Source organism: Phalangium opilio, unplaced genomic scaffold, assembly GCF_054372755.1.
Source record: "Phalangium opilio isolate 3A_F unplaced genomic scaffold, DU_Popi_V2 ptg000101l_1, whole genome shotgun sequence".
NCBI lineage: Eukaryota > Metazoa > Arthropoda > Arachnida > Opiliones > Phalangiidae > Phalangium > Phalangium opilio.
Genome location: NW_028324204.1, coordinates 7,708,950 through 7,726,470, shown reverse-complemented (window position 1 = coordinate 7,726,470; position 17,521 = coordinate 7,708,950). Strand labels below are relative to the sequence as shown.

Genomic DNA, 17,521 nt, shown 5'->3' with positions numbered 1-17,521 from the left:
TAATCGAAAGGTTGGTGGTTCCAGCCCACCCGGGAGAGGTGTTGTGAGGTCTCAGATGTAGCGTAAAAAGTCATAAGTTTTCCACAATACATGACAACATTTTAAATTCTAATTTTCCGTGGCGCAATGCTTAGTGCGTTCGGCTGTTAACCGAATGGTTGGTGGTTCGAGCCCATGCGGAAGCGGTGTTGTGAGGTCTCAGATGTGACGTAAAAAGTCAAAGTTTTTCCACAATACCTGACAACCATTTAATTTCTGAGCTTCCGTGGCTCAATGGTTAGCGCGTTCGGCTGTTAACCGAAAGGTAGGTCGTTCGAGCCCACCCGGGAGCGGTGTTGTGAGATCTCAAATGTAACGTGAAAAGTCAAAGTTTTTCCACAATGCCTGACAACATTTTAAATTCTAAGCTTCCGTGGCGCAATGCTTAGTGCGTTCAGCTGTTAACCGAAAGGTTGGTGGTTCGAGCCCATCCAGGAGCGGTGTTGTGAGGTCTCAGATGTGTCGTAAAAAGTCAAAGTTTTTCCACAATATCTGACAACCATTGAATTTCTGAGCTTCCGTGGCTCAATGGTTAGCGCGTTCGGCTGTTAACTGAAAGGTTGGTGGTTCGAGCCCATGTGGGAGCGGTGTTGTGAGGTCTCAGATGTGACGTAAAAAGTCAAAGTTTTTCCATAATACCTGACGACGTTACAATTTTTGGGCTTCCGTTGCGCAACGGTTATCGCGTTCATCTGTTAACCGAAAGGTTGGTGGCTCGAGCCCACCCGGGAGCGGTGTTGTGAGATCTCAAAAGTAACGTAAAAAGCCAAAGATTTTCCACAATACCTGACAACATTTTAAATTCTAAGCTTCCATGGCGCAATGCTTTGTGCGTTCGGCTGTTAACCGACAGGTCGGTGGTTCGAGCCCATCCGGGAGCGGTGTTGTGAGGCCTCAGATGTGACGTAAAAAGTCAAAGTTTTCCCACAATACCTGACGAACATTTATTTTTTCGGCTTCCGTGGCGCAATGGTTAGCGCATTCGGCTGTTAACCGAAAGCTTGGTGGTTCGAGCCCATCCCGGAGCGGTGTTATGAGATCTCAGATGTGACGTAAAAAGTCAAAGTTTTTCCACAATACCTGACGACGATATAATTTTTGGGCTTCCGTTGCACAAGGGTTATCGCGTTCATCTGTTAACCGAAAGGTTGGTGATTCGAGCCCTCCCGAGAGCGGTGTTGTGAGATCTCAAAAGTAACGTAAAAAGCCAAAGTTTTTCCACAATACCTGACAACAATTTAAATTCTAAGCTTCCTTGGTGCAATGCTTAGTGCGTTCGGCTGTTAACCGAAAGGTTGGTGGTTCGAGCCCATCCGGGAGCGGTGTTGTGAGGTCTCAGATATGACGTAAAAGTCAAAGTTTTTCCACAATACCTGACGGCCATTTAATTTTTGGGCTTCTGTGGCGCAATGGTTAGCGCGTTCGGCTGTTAATCGAAAGGTTGGTGGTTCCAGCCCACCCGGGAGAGGTGTGAGGTCTCAGATGTAGCGTATAAAGTCATAAGTTTTCCACAATACATGACAACATTTTAAATTCTAATTTTCCGTGGCGCAATGCTTAGTGCGTTCGGCTGTTAACCGAATGGTTGGTGGTTCGAGCCCATGCGGGAGCGGTGTTGTGAGGTCTCAGATGTGACGTAAAAAGTCAAAGTTTTTCCACAATACCTGACAACCATTTAATTTCTGAGCTTCCGTGGCTCAATGGTTAGCGCGTTCGGCTGTTAACCGAAAGGTTGGTCGTTCGAGCCCATCCCGGAGCGGTGTTATGAGATCTCAGATGTGACGTAAAAAGTCAAAGTTTTTCCACAATACCTGACGACGATATAATTTTTGGGCTTCCGTTGCGCAATGGTTATCGCGTTCATCTGTTAACCGAAAGGTTGGTGATTCGAGCCCATCCAGAAGCGGTGTTGTGAGATCTCAAAAGTAACGTAAAAAGCCAAAGTTTTTCCACAATACCTGACAACATTTTAAATTCTAAGCTTCTATGGCGCAATGCTTAGTGCGTTCGGCTGTTAACCGAAAGGTCGGTGGTTCAAGCCCACCCGGGAGCGGTGTTGTGAGGCCTCAGATGTGACGTAAAAAGTCAAAGTTTTCCCACAATACCTGACGAACATTTATTTTTTGGGCTTCCGTGGCGCAAAGGTTAGCGCATTCGGATGTTAACCGAAAGGTTGGTGGTTCGAGCCCATCCCGGAGCGGTGTTGTGGAGTCCCAGATGTGACGTAAAAAGTCATAAGTTTTCCACAATACATGACAACATTTTAAATTCTAATTTTCCGTGGCGCAATGCTTAGTGCGTTCGGCTGTTAACCGAATGGTTGGTGGTTCGAGCCCATGCGGGAGCGGTGTTGTGAGGTCTCAGATGTGACGTAAAAAGTCAAAGTTTTTCCACAATACCTGACAACCATTTAATTTCTGAGCTTCCGTGGCTCAATTGTTAGCGCGTTCGGCTGTTAACCGAAAGGTTGGTCGTTCGAGCCCACCCGGGAGCGGTGTTGTGAGATCTCAAATGTAACGTGAAAAGTCAAAGTTTTTCCACAATACCTGACAACATTTTAAATTCTAAGCTTCCGTGGCGCAATGCTTAGTGCGTTCGGCTGTTAACCGAAAGGTTGGTGGTTCGAGCCCATCCGGGAGCGGTGTTGTGAGGTCTCAGATGTGTCGTAAAAAGCCAAAGTTTTTCCACAATACCTGACAACATTTTAAATTCTAAGCTTCCGTGGCTCAATGGCTAGCGCGTTCGGCTGTTAACTGAAAGGTTGGTGGTTCGAGCCCATGCGGGAGCGGTGTTGTGAGGTCTCAGATGTGACGTAAAAAGTCAAAGTTTTTCCATAATACCTGACGACGTTACAATTTTTGGGCTTCCGTTGCGCAACGGTTATCGCGTTCATCTGTTAACCGAAAGGTTGGTGGCTCGAGCCCACCCGGGAGCGGTGTTGTGAGATCTCAAAAGTAACGTAAAAAGCCAAAGTTTTTCCACAATACCTGACAACATTTTAAATTCTAAGCTTCCATGGCGCAATGCTTTGTGCGTTCGGCTGTTAACCGAAAGGTCGGTGGTTCGAGCCCATCCGGGAGCGGTGTTGTGAGGCCTCAGATGTGACGTAAAAAGTCAAAGTTTTCCCACAATACCTGACGAACATTTATTTTTTCGGCTTCCGTGGCGCAATGGTTAGCGCATTCGGCTGTTAACCGAAAGGTTGGTGGTTCGAGCCCATCCCGGAGCGGTGTTATGAGATCTCAGATGTGACGTAAAAAGTCAAAGTTTTTCCACAATACCTGACGACGATATAATTTTTGAGCTTCCGTTGCGCAAGGGTTATCGCGTTCATCTGTTAACCGAAAGGTTGGTGATTCGAGCTCTCCCGAGAGCGGTGTTGTGAGATCTCAAAAGTACGTAAAAAGCCAAAGTTTTTCCACAATACCTGACAACAATTTAAATTCAAAGCTTCCTTGGTGCAATGCTTAGTGCGTTTGGCTGTTAACCGAAAGGTTGGTGGTTCGAGCCCATCCGGGAGCGGTGTTGTGAGGTCTCAGATGTGACGTAAAAAGTCAAAGTTTTTCCACAATACCTGACAACCATTGAATTTCTGAGCTTCCGTGGCTCAATGGTTAGCGCGTTCGGCTTTTAACTGAAAGGTTAGTGGTTCGAGCCCATCCGGGAGCGGTGTTGTGAAGTCTCAGATGTGACGTAAAAAGTAAAAGTTTTTCCACAATACCTGACGACGGTATAATTTTGGGCTTCCGTTGCGCAATGGTTATCGCGTTCATCTGTTAACCGAAAGGTTGGTGGTTCTAGCCCTCCCGGGAGCGGTGTTGTGAGATCTCAAAAGTACCGTAAAAAGCCAAAGTTTTTCCACAATACCTGACAACAATTTAAATTCTAAGCTTCCTTGGCGCAATGCTTAGTGCGCTCGGCTGTTAACCGAAAGGTTGGTGGTTCGAGCCCATCCGGGAGCGGTGTTGTGAGGTCTCAGATGTGATGTAAAAAGTCAAAGTTTTTTTACAATACCTGACAACCATTGAATTTCTGAGCTTCCGTGGCGCAATGGTTAGCGCATTCGGCTGTTAACCGAAAGGTTGGTGGTTCGAACCCATCCCGGAGCGGTGTTGTGAGATCTCAGACGTGACGTAAAAAGTCAAAGTTTTTCCAGAATACCTGACGACGATATAATTTTGGGCTTCCGTTGCGCAATGGTTATCGCGTTCATCTGTTAACCGAAAGGTTGGTGGTTCGAGCCCTCCCGGGAGCGGTGTTGTGAGATCTCAAAAGTAACGTATAAAGCCAAAGTTTTTCCACAATACCTGACAACATTTTAAATTCTAAGCTTCCGTGGCGCAATGCTTAGTGCGTTCGGCTGTTAACCGAAAGGTTGGTGGTTCGAGCCAATCCGGGAGCGGTGTTGTGAGGTCTCAGATGTGACGTAAAAAGTCAAAGTTTTTCCACAATACCTGACAACCATTTAATTTCTGAGCTTCCGTGGTTCAATGGTTAGCGCGTTCGGCTGTTAACCGAAAGGTTGATCGTTCGAGCCCACCCGGGAGCGGTGTTGTGAGATATCAAATGTAACGTGAAAAGTCAAAGTTTCAATTCAATTAAATTCAAAATGTTTATTTTATTTGCATTACAGATACAGTATGCCACAATACCTGACAACAATTTAAATTCTAAGCTTCCTTGACGCAATGCTTAGTGCGTTCGGCTGTTAACCGAAAGGTTGGTGGTTCGAGCCCATCCGGGAGCGGTGTTGTGAGGTCTAAGTTGTGACGTAAAAAGTCAAAGTTTTTCCACAATACCTGACAACCATTGAATTTCTGAGCTTCCGTGGCTCAATGGTTAGCGCGTTCGGCTGTTAACTGAAAGGTTGGTGGTTCGAGCCCATCCGGGAGCGGTGTTGTGAAGTCTCAGATGTGACGTAAAAAGTCAAAGTTTTTCCACAATACCTGAAGACGATATAATTTTGGGCTTCCGTTGCGCAATGGTTATCGCGTTCATCTGTTAACCGAAAGGTTGGTGGTTCGAGCCCTTCCGGGAGCGGTGTTGTGAGATCTCAAAAGTAACGTAAAAAGCCAAAGTTTTTCCACAATACCTGACATCAATTTAAATTCTAAGCTTCCTTGGCGCAATGCTTAGTGCTTTCTGCTGTTAACCGAAAGGTTGGTGGTTCGAGCCCACCCGGGAGCGGAGTTGTGAGGCCTCAGATGTGACGTAAAAAGTCAAAGTTTTCCCACAATACCTGACGAACATTTATTTTTTCGGCTTCCGTGGCGCAATGGTTAGCGCATTCGGCTGTTAACCGAAAGGTTGGTGGTTCGAGCCCATCCCGGAGTGGTGTTATGAGATCTCAGATGTGACGTAAAAAGTCAAAGTTTTTCCACAATACCTGACGACGATATAATTTTTGGGCTTCCGTTGCGCAATGGTTATCGCGTTCATCTGTTAACCGAAAGGTTGGTGGTTCGAGCCCACCCTGGAGCGGTGTTGTGAGATCTCAAAAGTAACGTAAAAAGCCAAACTTTTTCCACAATACCTGACAACATTTTAAATTCTAAGCTTCCATTGCGCAATGCTTAGTGCGTTCGGCTGTTATCCGAAAGGTCGGTGGTTCGAGCCCATCCGGGAGCGGTGTTTTGAGGCCTCAGATGTGACGTATAAAGTCAAAGTTTTCCCACAATACCTGACGAACGTATATTTTTTGGGCTTCCGTGGCGCAATGGTTAGCGCATTCGGCTGTTAACCGAAAGGTTGGTGGTTCGAGCCCATCCCGGACCGGTGTTGTGAGATCTCAGACGTGACGTAAAAAGTCAAAGTTTTTCCACAATACCTGACGACGATATAATTTTTGGGCTTCCGTTGCGCAATGGTTATCGCGTTCATCTGTTAACCGAAAGGTTGGTGGTTCGAGCCCTCCCGGGAGCGGTGTTGTGAGATCTCAAAAGTAACGTATAAAGCCAAAGTTTTTCCACAATACCTGACAACATTTTAAATTCTAAGCTTCCATTGCGCAATGCTTAGTGCGATCGGCTGTTAACCGAAAGGTCGGTGGTTCGAGCCCATCCGGGAGCGGTGTGGTGAGGCCTCAAATGTGACGTAAAAAGTCAAAGTTTTCCCACAATACCAACGAACGTTTATTTTTTGGGCTTCCGTGGCGCAATGGTTAGCGCATTCGGCTGTTAACCGAAAGGTTGGTGGTTCGAACCCATCCCGGAGCGGTGTTGTGAGATCTCAGACGTGACGTAAAAAGTCAAAGTTTTTCCACAATACCTGACGACGATATAATTTTTGGGCTTCCGTTGCGCAATGGTTATCGCGTTCATCTGTTAACCGAAAGGTTGGTGGTTCGAGCCCACCCGGGAGCGGTGTTGTGAGATCTCAAAAGTAACGTAAAAAGCCAAACTTTTTCCACAATACCTGACAACATTTTAAATTCTAAGCTTCCATTGCGCAATGCTTAGTGCGTTCGGCTGTTATCCGAAAGGTCGGTGGTTCGAGCCCATCCGGGAGCGGTGTTTTGAGGCCTCAGATGTGACGTATAAAGTCAAAGTTTTCCCACAATACCTGACGAACGTATATTTTTTGGGCTTCCGTGGCGCAATGGTTAGCGCATTCGGCTGTTAACCGAAAGGTTGGTGGTTCGAGCCCATCCCGGACCGGTGTTGTGAGATCTCTGACGTGACGTAAAAAGTCAAAGTTTTTCCACAATACCTGACGACGATATAATTTTTGGGCTTCCGTTGCGCAATGGTTATCGCGTTCATCTGTTAACCGAAAGGTTGGTGGTTCGAGCCCTCCCGGGAGCGGTGTTGTGAGATCTCAAAAGTAACGTATAAAGCCAAAGTTTTTCCACAATACCTGACAACATTTTAAATTCTAAGCTTCCATTGCGCAATGCTTAGTGCGTTCGGCAATTAACCGAAAGGTCGGTGGTTCGAGCCCATCCGGGAGCGGTGTGGTGAGGCCTCAAATGTGACGTAAAAAGTCAAAGTTTTCCCACAATACCAACGAACGTTTATTTTTTGGGCTTCCGTGGCGCAATGGTTAGCGCATTCGGCTGTTAACCGAAAGGTTGGTGGTTCGAACCCATCCCGGAGCGGTGTTGTGAGATCTCAGACGTGACGTAAAAAGTCAAAGTTTTTCCACAATACCTGACGACGATATAATTTTTGGGCTTCCGTTGCGCAATGGTTATCGCGTTCATCTGTTAACCGAAAGGTTGGTGGTTCGAGCCCACCCGGGAGCGGTGTTGTGAGATCTCAAAAGTAACGTAAAAAGCCAAACTTTTTCCACAATACCTGACAACATTTTAAATTCTAAGCTTCCATTGCGCAATGCTTAGTGCGTTCGGCTGTTATCCGAAAGGCCGGTGGTTCGAGCCCATCCGGGAGCGGTGTTTTGAGGCCTCAGATGTGACGTATAAAGTCAAAGTTTTCCCACAATACCTGACGAACGTATATTTTTTGGGCTTCCGTGGCGCAATGGTTAGCGCATTCGGCTGTTAACCGAAAGGTTGGTGGTTCGAGCCCATCCCGGACCGGTGTTGTGAGATCTCAGACGTGACGTAAAAAGTCAAAGTTTTTCCACAATACCTGACGACGATATAATTTTTGGGCTTCCGTTGCGCAATGGTTATCGCGTTCATCTGTTAACCGAAAGGTTGGTGGTTCGAGCCCTCCCGGGAGCGGTGTTGTGAGATCTCAAAAGTAACGTATAAAGCCAAAGTTTTTCCACAATACCTGACAACATTTTAAATTCTAAGCTTCCATTGCGCAATGCTTAGTGCGTTCGGCTGTTAACCGAAAGGTCGGTGGTTCGAGCCCATCCGGGAGCGGTGTGGTGAGGCCTCAAATGTGACGTAAAAAGTCAAAGTTTTCCCACAATACCAACGAACGTTTATTTTTTGGGCTTCCGTGGCGCAATGGTTAGCGCATTCGGCTGTTAACCGAAAGGTTGGTGGTTCGAACCCATCCCGGAGCGGTGTTGTGAGATCTCAGACGTGACGTAAAAAGTCAAAGTTTTTCCACAATACCTGACGACGATATAATTTTTGGGCTTCCGTTGCGCAATGGTTATCGCGTTCATCTGTTAACCGAAAGGTTGGTGGTTCGAGCCCTCCCGGGAGCGGTGTTGTGAGATCTCAAAAGTAACGTATAAAGCCAAAGTTTTTCCACAATACCTGACAACATTTTAAATTCTAAGCTTCCGTGGCGCAATGCTTAGTGCGTTCGGCTGTTAACCGAAAGGTTGGTGGTTCGAGCCAATCCGGGAGCGGTGTTGTGAGGTCTCAGATGTGACGTAAAAAGTCAAAGTTTTTCCACAATACCTGACAACCATTTAATTTCTGAGCTTCCGTGGCTCAATGGTTAGCGCGTTCGGCTGTTAACCGAAAGGTTGGTCGTTCGAGCCCACCCGGGAGCGGTGTTGTGAGATCTCAAATGTAACGTGAAAAGTCAAAGTTTTTCCACAATACCTGACAACAATTTAAATTCTAAGCTTCCTTGACGCAATGCTTAGTGCGTTCGGCTGTTAACCAAAAGGTTGTTGGTTCGAGCCCATCCGGGAGCGGTGTTGTGAGGTCTCAGATGTGACGTAAAAAGTCAAAGTTTTTCCACAATACCTGACAACCATTGAATTTCTGAGCTTCCGTGGCTCAATGGTTAGCGCGTTCGGCTGTTAACTGTAAGGTTGGTGGTTCGAGCCCATCCGGGAGCGGTGTTGTGAAGTCTCAGATGTGACGTAAAAAGTCAAAGTTTTTCCACAATACCTGACGACGATATAATTTTGGGCTTCCGTTGCGCAATGGTTATCGCGTTCATCTGTTAACCGAAAGGTTGGTGGTTCGAGCCCACCCGGGAGCGGTGTTGTGAGATCTCAAAAGTAACGTATAAACCCAAAGTTTTTCCACAATACCTGACAACATTTTAAATTCTAAGCTTCCATTGCGCAATGCTTAGTGCGTTCGGCTGTTAACCGAAAGGTCGGTGGTTCGAGCCCATCCGGGAGCGGTGTGGTGAGGCCTCAAATGTGACGTAAAAAGTCAAAGTTTTCCCACAATACCAACGAACGTTTATTTTTTGGGCTTCCGTGGCGCAATGGTTAGCGCATTCGGCTGTTAACCGAAAGGTTGGTGGTTCGAACCCATCCCGGAGCGGTGTTGTGAGATCTCAGACGTGACGTAAAAAGTCAAAGTTTTTCCACAATACCTGACGACGATATAATTTTTGGGCTTCCGTTGCGCAATGGTTATCGCGTTCATCTGTTAACCGAAAGGTTGGTGGTTCGAGCCCTCCCGGGAGCGGTGTTGTGAGATCTCAAAAGTAACGTATAAAGCCAAAGTTTTTCCACAATACCTGACAACATTTTAAATTCTAAGCTTCCGTGGCGCAATGCTTAGTGCGTTCGGCTGTTAACCGAAAGGTTGGTGGTTCGAGCCAATCCGGGAGCGGTGTTGTGAGGTCTCAGATGTGACGTAAAAAGTCAAAGTTTTTCCACAATACCTGACAACCATTTAATTTCTGAGCTTCCGTGGCTCAATGGTTAGCGCGTTCGGCTGTTAACCGAAAGGTTGGTCGTTCGAGCCCACCCGGGAGCGGTGTTGTGAGATCTCAAATGTAACGTGAAAAGTCAAAGTTTTTCCACAATACCTGACAACAATTTAAATTCTAAGCTTCCTTGACGCAATGCTTAGTGCGTTCGGCTGTTAACCAAAAGGTTGTTGGTTCGAGCCCATCCGGGAGCGGTGTTGTGAGGTCTCAGATGTGACGTAAAAAGTCAAAGTTTTTCCACAATACCTGACAACCATTGAATTTCTGAGATTCCGTGGCTCAATGGTTAGCGCGTTCGGCTGTTAACTGTAAGGTTGGTGGTTCGAGCCCATCCGGGAGCGGTGTTGTGAAGTCTCAGATGTGACGTAAAAAGTCAAAGTTTTTCCACAATACCTGACGACGATATAATTTTGGGCTTCCGTTGCGCAATGGTTATCGCGTTCATCTGTTAACCGAAAGGTTGGTGGTTCGAGCCCACCCGGGAGCGGTGTTGTGAGATCTCAAAAGTAACGTAAAAAGCCAAACTTTTTCCACAATACCTGACAACATTTTAAATTCTAAGCTTCCATTGCGCAATGCTTAGTGCGTTCGGCTGTTATCCGAAAGGTCGGTGGTTCGAGCCCATCCGGGAGCGGTGTTTTGAGGCCTCAGATGTGACGTAAAAAGTCAAAGTTTTCCCACAATACCTGACGAACGTTTATTTTTTGGGCTTCCGTGGCGCAATGGTTAGCGCATTCGGCTGTTAACCGAAAGGTTGGTGGTTCGAGCCCATCCCGGACCGGTGTTGTGAGATCTCAGACGTGACGTAAAAAGTCAAAGTTTTTCCACAATACCTGACGACGATATAATTTTTGGGCTTCCGTTGCGCAATGGTTATCGCGTTCATCTTTTAACCGAAAGGTTGGTGGTTCGAGCCCTCCCGGGAGCGGTGTTGTGAGGTCTCAGATGTGACGTAAAAAGTCAAAGTTTTTCCACAATACCTGACAACCATTTAATTTCTGAGCTTCCGTGGCTCAATGGTTAGCGCGTTCGGCTGTAAACCGAAAGGTTAGTCGTTCGAGCCCACCCGGGAGCGGTGTTGTGAGATCTCAAATGTAACGTGAAAAGTCAAAGTTTTTCCACAATACCTGACAACAATTTAAATTCTAACCTTCCTTGACGCAATGCTTAGTGCGTTCGGCTGTTAACCGAAAGGTTGGTGGTTCGAGCCCATCCGGAAGCGGTGTTGTGAGGTCTCAGATGTGACGTAAAAAGTCAAAGTTTTTCCACAATACCTGACAACCATTGAATTTCTGAGCTTCCGTGGCTCAATGGTTAGCGCGTTCGGCTGTTAACTGAAAGGTTGGTGGTTCGAGCCCATCCGGGAGCGGTGTTGTGAGATCTCAAATGTAACGTGAAAAGTCAAAGTTTTTCCACAATACCTGACAACAATTTAAATTCTAAGCTTCCTTGACGCAATGCTTAGTGCGTTCATCTGTTAACCGAAAGGTTGGTGGTTCGAGCCCTTCCGGGAGCGGTGTTGTGATATCTCAAAAGTAACGTAAAAAGCCAAAGTTTTTCCACAATACCTGACAACAATTTAAATTCTAAGCTTCCTTGGCGCAATGCTTAGTGCGCTCGTCTGTTAACCGAAAGGTTGGTGGTTCGAGCCCATCCGGGAGCGGTGTTGTGAGGTCTCAGATGTGACGTAAAAAGTCAAAGTTTTTCCACAATACCTGACAACCATTGAATTTCTGAGCTTCCGTGGCTCAATGGTTAGCGCGTTCGGCTGTTAACTGAAAGGTTGGTGGTTCGAGCCCATCCGGGAGCGGTGTTGTGAAGTCTCAGATGTGACGTAAAAAGTCAAAGTTTTTCCACAATACCTGACGACGATATAATTTTGGGCTTCCGTTGCGCAATGGTTATCGCGTTCATCTGTTAACCGAAAGGTTGGTGGTTCGAGCCCACCCGGGAGCGGTGTTGTGAGATCTCAAAAGTAACGTAAAAAGCCAAACTTTTTCCACAATACCTGACAACATTTTAAATTCTAAGCTTCCATTGCGCAATGCTTAGTGCGTTCGGCTGTTATCCGAAAGGTCGGTGGTTCGAGCCCATCCGGGAGCGGTGTTTTGAGGCCTCAGATGTGACGTAAAAAGTCAAAGTTTTCCCACAATACCTGACGAACGTTTATTTTTTGGGCTTCCGTGGCGCAATGGTTAGCGCATTCGGCTGTTAACCGAAAGGTTGGTGGTTCGAGCCCATCCCGGACCGGTGTTGTGAGATCTCAGACGTGACGTAAAAAGTCAAAGTTTTTCCACAATACCTGACGACGATATAATTTTTGGGCTTCCGTTGCGCAATGGTTATCGCGTTCATCTGTTAACCGAAAGGTTGGTGGTTCGAGCCCTCCCGGGAGCGGTGTTGTGAGGTCTCAGATGTGACGTAAAAAGTCAAAGTTTTTCCACAATACCTGACAACCATTTAATTTCTGAGCTTCCGTGGCTCAATGGTTAGCGCGTTCGGCTGTAAACCGAAAGGTTAGTCGTTCGAGCCCACCCGGGAGCGGTGTTGTGAGATCTCAAATGTAACGTGAAAAGTCAAAGTTTTTCCACAATACCTGACAACAATTTAAATTCTAACCTTCCTTGACGCAATGCTTAGTGCGTTCGGCTGTTAACCGAAAGATTGGTGGTTCGAGCCCATCCGGGAGCGGTGTTGTGAGGTCTCAGATGTGACGTAAAAAGTCAAAGTTTTTCCACAATACCTGACAACCATTGAATTTCTGAGCTTCCGTGGCTCAATGGTTAGCGCGTTCGGCTGTTAACTGAAAGGTTGGTGGTTCGAGCCCATCCGGGAGCGGTGTTGTGAGATCTCAGATGTGACGTAAAAAGTCAAAGTTTTTCCACAATACCTGACAACCATTGAATTTCTGAGATTCCGTGGCTCAATGGTTAGCGCGTTCGGCTGTTAACTGTAAGGATGGTGGTTCGAGCCCATCCGGGAGCGGTGTTGTGAAGTCTCAGATGTGACGTAAAAAGTCAAAGTTTTTCCACAATACCTGACGACGATATAATTTTGGGCTTCCGTTGCGCAATGGTTATCGCGTTCATCTGTTAACCGAAAGGTTGGTGGTTCGAGCCCACCCGGGAGCGGTGTTGTGAGATCTCAAAAGTAACGTAAAAAGCCAAACTTTTTCCACAATACCTGACAACATTTTAAATTCTAAGCTTCCATTGCGCAATGCTTAGTGCGTTCGGCTGTTATCCGAAAGGTCGGTGGTTCGAGCCCATCCGGGAGCGGTGTTTTGAGGCCTCAGATGTGACGTATAAAGTCAAAGTTTTCCCACAATACCTGACGAACGTTTATTTTTTGGGCTTCCGTGGCGCAATGGTTAGCGCATTCGGCTGTTAACCGAAAGGTTGGTGGTTCGAGCCCATCCCGGACCGGTGTTGTGAGATCTCAGACGTGACGTAAAAAGTCAAAGTTTTTCCACAATACCTGACGACGATATAATTTTTGGGCTTCCGTTGCGCAATGGTTATCGCGTTCATCTGTTAACCGAAAGGTTGGTGGTTCGAGCCCTCCCGGGAGCGGTGTTGTGAGGTCTCAGATGTGACGTAAAAAGTCAAAGTTTTTCCACAATACCTGACAACCATTTAATTTCTGAGCTTCCGTGGCTCAATGGTTAGCGCGTTCGGCTGTAAACCGAAAGGTTAGTCGTTCGAGCCCACCCGGGAGCGGTGTTGTGAGATCTCAAATGTAACGTGAAAAGTCAAAGTTTTTCCACAATACCTGACAACAATTTAAATTCTAACCTTCCTTGACGCAATGCTTAGTGCGTTCGGCTGTTAACCGAAAGGTTGGTGGTTCGAGCCCATCCGGGAGCGGTGTTGTGAGGTCTCAGATGTGACGTAAAAAGTCAAAGTTTTTCCACAATACCTGACAACCATTGAATTTCTGAGCTTCCGTGGCTCAATGGTTAGCGCGTTCGGCTGTTAACTGAAAGGTTGGTGGTTCGAGCCCATCCGGGAGCGGTGTTGTGAGATCTCAAATGTAACGTGAAAAGTCAAAGTTTTTCCACAATACCTGACAACAATTTAAATTCTAAGCTTCCTTGACGCAATGCTTAGTGCGTTCATCTGTTAACCGAAAGGTTGGTGGTTCGAGCCCTTCCGGGAGCGGTGTTGTGATATCTCAAAAGTAACGTAAAAAGCCAAAGTTTTTCCACAATACCTGACAACAATTTAAATTCTAAGCTTCCTTGGCGCAATGCTTAGTGCGCTCGTCTGTTAACCGAAAGGTTGGTGGTTCGAGCCCATCCGGGAGCGGTGTTGTGAGGTCTCAGATGTGACGTAAAAAGTCAAAGTTTTTCCACAATACCTGACAACCATTAAATTTCTGAGCTTCCGTGGCTCAATGGTTAGCGCGTTCGGCTGTTAACTGAAAGGTTGGTGGTTCGAGCCCATCCGGGAGCGGTGTTGTGAAGTCTCAGATGTGACGTAAAAAGTCAAAGTTTTTCCACAATACCTGACGACGATATAATTTTGGGCTTCCGTTGCGCAATGGTTATCGCGTTCATCTGTTAACCGAAAGGTTGGTGGTTCGAGCCCACCCGGGAGCGGTGTTGTGAGATCTCAAAAGTAACGTAAAAAGCCAAACTTTTTCCACAATACCTGACAACATTTTAAATTCTAAGCTTCCATTGCGCAATGCTTAGTGCGTTCGGCTGTTATCCGAAAGGTCGGTGGTTCGAGCCCATCCGGGAGCGGTGTTTTGAGGCCTCAGATGTGACGTAAAAAGTCAAAGTTTTCCCACAATACCTGACGAACGTTTATTTTTTGGGCTTCCGTGGCGCAATAATTAGCGCATTCGGCTGTTAACCGAAAGGTTGGTGGTTCGAGCCCATCCCGGACCGGTGTTGTGAGATCTCAGACGTGACGTAAAAAGTCAAAGTTTTTCCACAATACCTGACGACGATATAATTTTTGGGCTTCCGTTGCGCAATGGTTATCGCGTTCATCTGTTAACCGAAAGGTTGGTGGTTCGAGCCCTCCCGGGAGCGGTGTTGTGAGGTCTCAGATGTGACGTAAAAAGTCAAAGTTTTTCCACAATACCTGACAACCATTTAATTTCTGAGCTTCCGTGGCTCAATGGTTAGCGCGTTCGGCTGTAAACCGAAAGGTTAGTCGTTCGAGCCCACCCGGGAGCGGTGTTGTGAGATCTCAAATGTAACGTGAAAAGTCAAAGTTTTTCCACAATACCTGACAACAATTTAAATTCTAACCTTCCTTGACGCAATGCTTAGTGCGTTCGGCTGTTAACCGAAAGGTTGGTGGTTCGAGCCCATCCGGGAGCGGTGTTGTGAGGTCTCAGATGTGACGTAAAAAGTCAAAGTTTTTCCACAATACCTGACAACCATTGAATTTCTGAGCTTCCGTGGCTCAATGGTTAGCGCGTTCGGCTGTTAACTGAAAGGTTGGTGGTTCGAGCCCATCCGGGAGCGGTGTTGTGAGATCTCAAATGTAACGTGAAAAGTCAAAGTTTTTCCACAATACCTGACAACAATTTAAATTCTAAGCTTTCTTGACGCAATGCTTAGTGCGTTCATCTGTTAACCGAAAGGTTGGTGGTTCGAGCCCTTCCGGGAGCGGTGTTGTGATATCTCAAAAGTAACGTAAAAAGCCAAAGTTTTTCCACAATACCTGACAACAATTTAAATTCTAAGCTTCCTTGGCGCAATGCTTAGTGCGCTCGTCTGTTAACCGAAAGGTTGGTGGTTCGAGCCCATCCGGGAGCGGTGTTGTGAGGTCTCAGATGTGACGTAAAAAGTCAAAGTTTTTCCACAATACCTGACAACCATTGAATTTCTGAGCTTCCGTGGCTCAATGGTTAGCGCGTTCGGCTGTTAACTGAAAGGTTGGTGGTTCGAGCCCATCCGGGAGCGGTGTTGTGAAGTCTCAGATGTGACGTAAAAAGTCAAAGTTTTTCCAGAATACCTGACGACGATATAATTTTGGGCTTCCGTTGCGCAATGGTTATCGCGTTCATCTGTTAACCGAAAGGTTGGTGGTTCGAGCCCACCTGGGAGCGGTGTTGTGAGATCTCAAAAGTAACGTAAAAAGCCAAACTTTTTCCACAATACCTGACAACATTTTAAATTCTAAGCTTCCATTTTGCAATGCTTAGTGCGTTCGGCTGTTATCCGAAAGGTCGGTGGTTCGAGCCCATCCGGGAGCGGTGTTTTGAGGCCTCAGATGTGACGTGAAAAGTCAAAGTTTTCCCACAATACCTGACGAACGTTTATTTTTTGGGCTTCCGTGGCGCAATGGTTAGCGCATTCGGCTGTTAACCGAAAGGTTGGTGGTTCGAGCCCATCCCGGAGCGGTGTTGTGAGATCTCAGATGTGACGTAAAAAGTCAAAGTTTTTCCACAATACCTGACGACGATATAATTTTTGGGCTTCCGTTGCGCAATGGTTATCGCGTTCATCTGTTAACCGAAAGGTTGGTGGTTCGAGCCCTCCCGGGAGCGGTGTTGTGAGATCTCAAAAGTAACGTATAAAGCCAAAGTTTTTCCACAATACCTGACAACATTTTAAATTCTAAGCTTCCGTGGCGCAATGCTTAGTGCGTTCGGCTGTTAACCGAAAGGTTGGTGGTTCGAGCCTATCCGGGAGCGGTGTTGTGAGGTCTCAGATGTGACGTGAAAAGTCAAAGTTTTTCCACAATACCTGACAACAATTTAAATTCTAAGCTTCCTTGACGCAATGCTTAGTGCGTTCATCTGTTAACCGAAAGGTTGGTGGTTCGAGCCCTTCCGGGAGCGGTGTTGTGATATCTCAAAAGTAACGTAAAAAGCCAAAGTTTTTCCACAATACCTGACAACAATTTAAATTCTAAGCTTCCTTGGCGCAATGCTTAGTGCGCTCGTCTGTTAACCGAAAGGTTGGTGGTTCGAGCCCATCCGGGAGCGGTGTTGTGAGGTCTCAGATGTGACGTAAAAAGTCAAAGTTTTTCCACAATACCTGACAACCATTGAATTTCTGAGCTTCCGTGGCTCAATGGTTAGCGCGTTCGGCTGTTAACTGAAAGGTTGGTGGTTCGAGCCCATCCGGGAGCGGTGTTGTGAAGTCTCAGATGTGACGTAAAAAGTCAAAGTTTTTCCAGAATACCTGACGACGATATAATTTTGGGCTTCCGTTGCGCAATGGTTATCGCGTTCATCTGTTAACCGAAAGGTTGGTGGTTCGAGCCCACCTGGGAGCGGTGTTGTGAGATCTCAAAAGTAACGTAAAAAGCCAAACTTTTTCCACAATACCTGACAACATTTTAAATTCTAAGCTTCCATTTTGCAATGCTTAGTGCGTTCGGCTGTTATCCGAAAGGTCGGTGGTTCGAGCCCATCCGGGAGCGGTGTTTTGAGGCCTCAGATGTGACGTGAAAAGTCAAAGTTTTCCCACAATACCTGACGAACGTTTATTTTTTGGGCTTCCGTGGCGCAATGGTTAGCGCATTCGGCTGTTAACCGAAAGGTTGGTGGTTCGAGCCCATCCCGGAGCGGTGTTGTGAGATCTCAGATGTGACGTAAAAAGTCAAAGTTTTTCCACAATACCTGACGACGATATAATTTTTGGGCTTCCGTTGCGCAATGGTTATCGCGTTCATCTGTTAACCGAAAGGTTGGTGGTTCGAGCCCATCCCGGAGTGGTGTTATGAGATCTCAGATGTGACGTAAAAAGTCAAAGTTTTTCCACAATACCTGACGACGATATAATTTTTGGGCTTCCGTTGCGCAATGGTTATCGCGTTCATCTGTTAACCGAAAGGTTGGTGGTTCGAGCCCACCCAGGAGCGGTGTTGTGAGATCTCAAAAGTAACGTAAAAAGCCAAAGTTTTTCCACAATACCTGACAACATTTTAAATTCTAAGCTTCCATGGCGCAATGCTTAGTGCGTTCGG

At 46.5% G+C, this 17,521-nt stretch overlaps 4 non-coding genes across 4 annotated transcripts; all 4 read left to right on the top strand.

Annotated features, from left to right (window-relative positions):
• The first annotated feature begins 10,586 nt into the window (after nucleotides 1-10,586).
• Nucleotides 10,587-10,659, top strand: TRNAY-GUA (transfer RNA tyrosine (anticodon GUA)). The gene has a single exon. It is a non-coding gene; the product is annotated as a tRNA-Tyr (tRNA).
• Nucleotides 10,660-12,055: 1,396 nt separating this feature from the next.
• On the top strand, nucleotides 12,056-12,128 carry TRNAY-GUA (transfer RNA tyrosine (anticodon GUA)). Its single transcript has one exon. It is a non-coding gene; the product is annotated as a tRNA-Tyr (tRNA).
• Nucleotides 12,129-13,230: 1,102 nt separating this feature from the next.
• TRNAY-GUA (transfer RNA tyrosine (anticodon GUA)) lies at nucleotides 13,231-13,303 on the top strand. The gene has a single exon. It is a non-coding gene; the product is annotated as a tRNA-Tyr (tRNA).
• A 1,396-nt stretch (nucleotides 13,304-14,699) lies between these two features.
• TRNAY-GUA (transfer RNA tyrosine (anticodon GUA)) lies at nucleotides 14,700-14,772 on the top strand. Its single transcript has one exon. It is a non-coding gene; the product is annotated as a tRNA-Tyr (tRNA).
• The last annotated feature ends 2,749 nt before the right edge of the window (nucleotides 14,773-17,521 follow it).